General features: G+C 33.5%; 1 pseudogene; it reads right to left on the reverse strand.

The window, feature by feature from the left end:
- Positions 1 to 2,328: 2,328 nt before the first annotated feature.
- Positions 2,329 to 7,313, reverse strand: LOC132738678 (peptidoglycan-recognition protein SC2-like; annotated as a pseudogene).
- Between the last annotated feature and the right edge of the window lie 426 nt (positions 7,314 to 7,739).

Below are 7,739 nucleotides of genomic sequence, written 5' to 3' on the forward strand. Positions count from 1 at the left end.
TTAAATAATTATCTTTTCATATTATGTATGTAAATTTAAACGCTACAACGGTATCAAAGAAATATATTTAAACAACAAAAAATCAAAATGCAACTTACATAATAACGTTAAAAGTATAATTAAAGTCATATTTTTCTTCTCTCTTCTCAACATACAAACTAAAAAACAGAACGTAATAAAGCACAGTAAATGTTCTCGTTGTCCTTAAAAATGATAATAATTATAAACTACCAGGATGTTAGGTTATACTTAAGTGTTTGATTGACAACTTTTATCTCTACCGCATTGCCCAGTAGCTAGATACACAGACACAGAGCAAAAAAAAAACTACAAATGAAATAATTTAAGTGAATTGGTCTATAATAAAAGGTCTGTAATACAACAGTTACGTTAATCAGTATTAAGTATTAGACAACCATCAAACCATGAAAGAACTATATGTGGATGACGTTGACATGTGTGAGATACATGATCTGGAATTACATATACATATAAAGTAGATAATAAACTATTCTGGAACAAAATATCATTTTTCATCATATAACTTAAAACATTATCATCATTTTTTTCAATCAATATATAGATATAAGAATATCAAAACAATACATTTCTGTTGTTTGTGTTTTAGCAGTTTTTAAAATTATTATGGAAAATGTGCCTGTTATAAACCAATCCACTTTAAATATAAAACTGCAAAGTCATTGTGAATGCTGTGTTCACATAACAATATTACCATTCCCCAGGTGTTTAACACCAATTATACAGTCATTCGATATAACGATATTTCCATAAATATGTACATCAGGTAATGTTTACTACGTTTTGATTTTTTTTTTTTTTTTTTTTGGGGGGGGGGGGGTTAAAATAATGCCCTCTGTTTCATTAATATAGGCAGTTGATACAGACTACATTTCTTTCGGGACATTACAGGACATAGGAGAAAATGTGAATTTGGCATCTACATTGAAGTACGATCATTTTAATGACATATATCATACTATTTGCAAATTTATAAATCTGAAATGAAATAAAAAAGAATTTTAGGACAGCTAAAATATACCAGAAGAAGTTTTCTTTTCTTGTAAATTTCGGGAATTAAATAGAAATGATGTGCATACTGTGTAAAATATGTAGCGGGCTCTGTGGCATTATAGGTTCGATCTTGGTTTCAATAAAATATTTAAGTATGTCGTTAAGGCTGATTATAACAGAACTAACTGGAAATGCGGCAGACATAATTGTCATATATCAAAATATATTATACATTTTATGAATGGAATCCTTCTTTACTAATATAAGAGTCAGAGAGTCATTAAATAATGTTGTGATTACGACAGCGGTCAGGCAAGAACATAGTGAACCCCTGAGTTTGCACACAAGAGGTTAATACACAGGGCTGGAGAGTGAATCGAAATGAATGACGATCCGGGGGTTTTAGTCAGAAAGGCAGTTTTATTGATTATCATTTCCTTGCCCGTGTCTGATATGTATTAATGGAAAACAGTGTAAGGCGGCAGGGTGTGGGGACAGTTAATTGGGTTAATAATACGACTATAAGCTCTTTATTTGACATAGATTGGGAGCTCGGAGAGCCAAATAAAGCAACATAAATGTCCTTCATGTGAGTTTGATTGATAATTTTGATTAAAGTGTGCAGTGGTGTCCTGCTGTCAGTTATGATAAGCACCGCCTCCTATGTATAATGCATGTTCCGCATCGCTGTTACTTTTAGTTATTTCTTTTAATACACTTGCAATTGGATGTGTCTTCTCACGAATATTCTATTTTGATTAGATCAGTAATACAAATGATGTTACAAAAGCATAACATCGTAAAGCATACGTCCGTGACAAATATAATCTTAATGAAAACGCCGGTATTATCCTGAAAATTCTAGTTATTTTCGGTAGCATTATCGTGGTATAAAAAGATGGAGGAGATAATTACATAACAATGCTGGTAAGTGGCAGCTTTAATTACACTGATAAAAAGTCCAACTTAAAGTTCATTTTTGTGTTTCTAAATATGTAAACCAATATTTTTGAAGAATCTTTACCCAATGAACTATTTGTTACAGCGCATGCCGGTTTTGTCACGTTTAAGGCATGTGCACATTAACAAAATGTATTACAGGTTGCACGAAAGGACCCTTGAGGTTTTCTCCATCCAGTAAAGCTGGAAAGTCACTGTATAACATTAACAGTGTCTGTGTAAGAAGGATGTCTGTGATTGCGTATCTTTAATATGGAACCAAAAACGGAAATCATTTTCTCTATATATTTGTCTTGATATTTGGAAAGACAGAGTATAAAAAAGTCAAAGACAATGTACATATAAACTTTCTTTGTTACCATCATTGTATTTTCTTTGTTACTATAATTGTATTAGTTTATTATCATTTTTTAGATCCAGTTTATCTGAGATATATAGTTAAAGCATGAACAAGATACAAGTATCAAGAAGTTTATCTGTTAGAAAACGTAAATATTGTAAAATATCTACTCACAAATGCTTAAAAAGATTTTTATATACACTCACACATTACTGTTTCAAAGAACGATTTATTTCAACAAGAAGTTTTAACGCTACATGTGTATTACATGGTAGAAATTGGGTTTAAACTGTGTGGTTTTCAAACAATTTTTCGTGTTCAATTTTAAACTTGCTTTAATGATATGATTGCTCCAATTATTTAATTGGGTCGGTAAGGTTTTGGTGTAGGTTTGATAGGGACATTAGCATCATAGTGATTCCAGGTGTTGATTAGACTGTACAATGAATCTCCTGGACATTCTGTGTGACCAACATCACGATGGCCGTACATTTTGTAATCTGGTGTTATTTTGCCGAGCTGTATGCCACATTCAATCATCGCTTTGACGGCATGCAATGCAGCGTCGTTTGGAAGTTTGTTAGGAGTAGTCTCCCCATGATGAGAATGCGAATTGCTACGTCATTCCAGCCATAAGTGTGGTGCTCCAATTCCGTCCCAGGCTCTCCCTCATATTGCTTTACCGTCTTCGCCAATAAGGAAGTTGTATCCAATATCAATCCCAAACCTAAAGTTAATAAAGTATGTTCTTATTTATGTGTCTTTATACAGAAATGATAGTTTTAGACAGTAAAACACTAACAAAAGCAAAACACTTTATAAAGTAATAGAATTCTTTATGTCACATATTTAGTCTTCTACTGCATATTCTACCCAAAATTTCTCGTTTTCATTTTCGAGTCCAGATATCTTTATCAAAATACATATGATGGCATATCGTACTCAATATAGCCTCATTTTCGTTTTCAGGCCAAAGATTTTTGTCATTGAAATAACAACGCTAAAAAATAAAAGAAGTGATATAAAGAGGTCATCATACATTGTTTAGAGCAAAACTGCTTCTATTTGACACAGTACTTGTCCAATTGAATTCAAATCGTCGGTCTAGAAAACAACCATGTCTCGCGGAAATCCCCCGAACATATTTATTGGGATAGGGATTTGGGCTTTATAATGTGTAGAAAGACCCTCTAGATATGTGCAAAATCGAATTAGTAATGGACTCGCACAAGTGGTATTTAAACGATTGGCTTGCCTGAGAAAACGATGCTTTTTACGATCATTTACATACACAAAGAACAAATCGAGGGACCAGAAAACGATGATGCCACAAGGAAATCTCACGTACATATTGATTGGGTTAGGGATTTGGGATTCTTATTAATGTGCAAGGAAGACCCTCCAAAACATGTTACAAAATTGAATTTGCAAAGGAATCGGCGAAGTGATATTTTAAACGTTTTGGCTCTAAAAATGGTGCTTTTACGATCATTTTTATTCACAAAGAACAAATTTTATGGTCCGGAAAACGACAATGTCACGCGGAAATCTCAAGGACATATTAATTGGGTTAGGGATTTGAGCTTATTAATGTGTAAGTTCGTCCCTTCAAACATATACAAAATCGAATTTGGAAAGGAATCGGACAAGTTTTGTTTTAACGGTTGGCTTGAGAAAATGGTGCTTTTTATACACAAAGAACAAATCGACGATCCAGAAAACGGCTATGCCACGCGGAAATTTCACGTACATATCAATTAGGTTAAGGCTTTGAGCTTAACAATGTGTCAGAAAAACCCTCAAAACATGTACAAAATCCAATGTGCAAAGGAATCGAATATGTGCTGTTTAAACGGTTGGCTTCGAAATATGGTGCTTTTACGATCATTTATGCACAAAGAAAAAATCGAGGGTCCTGAAAACGACCATGCCACGCGGAAATCTCACGAACATATTTATTGGGTTAGGGCTTTGGGTTTATTAATGTGTAAGGATGACCAACTAAACGTACAAAATCGAATTTGCAAAACAATCGGACAAGTGGTGTTAAAACGGTTGTCTTGAGAAAAATTGATTTTTACGATAATTTTTTATTCACAAAGAACAAATCGACGGTCCAGAAAACGACCATGCCACGCGGAAATCGCACGAACATATTGATTGGGTAAGGGCTTTTGGCTTTATAATGTATAAGGAAGACCTTCCAAACATGTACAAAATTGAATTTACAAAGGAATCTGAAAAGTGGTGTTTAAACGGTGGACCCGTGTAAAGTGGTGGTTTATACGGTGATTTATATAAACAAAGAACAAATAAACTTACGGACATACTGATTGGCATATTAATGTGTAAGGAAGACCGTTCAAACATGTACTTAATCAAATTTGGAAAGAAATCGTACAAGTTGTGTTTAATCTATTGGCTTGAGGAAAGGGTGCTTTTTACGATCATTTTTTATACACACAGACCAAATCGACATTCCAGAACACGACCATGCCACGCGGGAAATCTCACGGACATATTGATTAGGTAAGGGCTTTTGGCTTCATGATGTCTTAGTAAGACCCCCCAGACATGTACAAAATCGAATTTGAAAAGGCATCAGACAAGTGGTGTTTAAACGGTTGGCTCGTGTAAAATTGTACTTTTTACAATCATTTGTATACACAAAGAACAACACGAAGATCCAGAAAACGACCATGCCCCACGGAAATTTCACGGACATATTTATTGTGCTAGGGCTTTGGATTTATTAATGTGTAAGGCAGACCCTTCAAACATGTACAAAATCGAATTTGCAATGACATCGGAAAAATGCTGTTTAAACGGTTGGCTTTAGAAAAGGGTTCTTTTTACGATCATTTATATACACAAAGAACAAATTGACGGCCCAGTAAACAACCATGCCACGCGGAAATCACACGGACACATGTTTTGGGTAAGAGCTTTGGACTTAAATTATGTGTAAGGAAGCGCCTCGAAATATGTACAAAATCGAATATGCAAAGAGATCTGACAAGTGGTGTTTAAACGGTTGGCTCGAGAATATGGTGTTTTAACGATCATTCATATACACAAAGAACAAATCGACGATCAAGAAAACGACCATGTCATGGGAAATCCTATGAACAAATTAATTGGGTTAGCGCTGTGGACGTGATTATCAATCGAATTTTCAAAGGAATTGGACAAGTGGTGTTTAAAAGGTTCTCTCGAGAAAATTGTGGGGATTTTTTACGAAATTTTTGAAAATTTATACGCTTTATATGCAGAAAGAACAAATTGGCCGGCCCAGAAAACGACCATGCCACGCGGGAATCTCCCTGACATATTAATTGGATTTCAGCTTTGGGCTTTATAATTTGAAAGAAAAACCCTCAAACTTGTACAAAATCGAATCTGCAAAAGAGTAAGATGGTGTTAAAACGTTTGGTTCGAGAAAATGGTGCTTTTTACACAAAGAACAAATCGACATTTCAAAAAACGACCATGCCAGAGAAAATCACATGGACATATTGATTGGTTTAGGGCCTTGGGTTGTAAAATGTGTAAAGAAAACCCTCCAAATATGTACAAAATTTTATTGTGCTCAACAATGTAAAATCACCTCTTATGACTTTACCAAGGCTTGCTTGAATGATATTCCATATTGCGCCACCATTTCAGTTGTCTTCTTTATGTGGTTTTGAAAGTTGAAACGACTTTTTAAACTTTACATGGCCATATTTACCATTGATATTAATTTGAATATCTTCTCATGATAACAAGCTATAACTAGTAAGTGCATGCAAGATAAAGGCAAAAGATAAAGTTACGATAAAGACAAACGACTAAGTTACGGTAAAGAAAAAGTATTCTATATTCAAAGTACAAACTCTTGTTAAAAATATAAAACATTAAAGGTTTCTTGAGTGATGACTGAATCATTATAGGAGGTTGTTATCATAAATAACAATGGTGTTCGAAAACTTGCATTGTACCTTTATTTCTATGTATATGTATATTAACGTGTCTTTGGCTATGGCAGGCAATAATGATATCTTTATAGTACTATCACTATATACTGGCAAGAAACAGCATGAACCTTGTCAATAACTATGAAGTCTGAACATTTACCTCTTGTATCCATATGGAGATTTTGTATGGTTTTCATTTCTTGGGCACATTCATCTTTTGTGAAACATTCGCTCATTGCAGTATGATGAATGAAGACAACTGTCACTGGTGTCCCCATGTAATTGATTGCTTTAGATGGCCTTGCTCCCCAGGCATTACGTGAAACTATGGTGACGTTATCACAATGTGGCAGAGGTAGAGCATCTACTGAATCTGTAGAGAGAAAAAACGTACTAACAAAGTTAGTATAACCTTTTGTGAATCAGGATTCAGCAATGATTTTTTTTTCATTAATATGATAAAGAAAAACAATTTTCATTTCTAAGGCTACATGTGTTTTAATTATAAGGGTTTGCGGTATAAAGTTATGTTTAGGTTCATATAAAAAATCATAAACTAGTACAACTTATAATTTGTGTATGAAGGACATTTCTATGTTTTTGCTGATTTATTTTAAATGACGTAAATAAGTCTTCGGTCTTTTATAGATGAAACTAGGTTTCAGGTGAAAACATCTTAGGTGTTCAGTTTATATATGGCACATTTGATGTTTTACTGTGACATTATTAGTATGTTCTTTCATATACTGAGATTCTGACAAAACTTCCACTTGGTTATTAAAGAATGCGATTTTTATCAAAACATGGATGTTTTAAAAGATATCAGCAATAGCAAAACCACAACAAGAAAAGATTTGCAACTTACAAAATAACGCCAGAAGTAAAATTAACTTCATATTTTCCTCCTTTAAATACAGTCTAAAATACAATTTTCGATTTAAACGGTAAGTGTTTTCCTTTTACCAAAAGATTATTATAAATGACTTCAATACTATCAGAATGTATGTTTATAACTGATACTCTAATCTCAACCTCATTCCACCGTATCTAGATACACAAGTTTTAGAACGTTTAAAGGCATGCTGAATAATGGGTTAACTTTATTAATTACATGCTTTTCGTTGGCTTAAAGAAATATATCAGTGAAATATTAAACTGATATTTCACTGTTTGAAAGAGTGAAAATATCGATTTGATATTTTTCAATGTTTTGAATTTCAGCCAGTTACGTTGTTTCAGTGATATACCGGCGTGCACTGTACTGGGAACCAATTTACGTCGTAAATGACGTCACGTTGTATTATTATTAGCGAGCTTTTCATTTAGTATTAGGTCAAAATGTCTTTTTAAACGTTTCTTTGCATATAATAAAAAGAAATTTTATTAAGTTTAGTGCAAGATCGAAATCTTTTTCACTTGTGAACACCAAAAGTTCATATTTCATTCGTTGC

This window comes from Ruditapes philippinarum, unplaced genomic scaffold (assembly GCF_026571515.1).
Source record: "Ruditapes philippinarum isolate M1 unplaced genomic scaffold, ASM2657151v2 ctg1762_1_1_1_1, whole genome shotgun sequence".
Taxonomy (NCBI): Eukaryota; Metazoa; Mollusca; class Bivalvia; order Venerida; family Veneridae; genus Ruditapes; species Ruditapes philippinarum.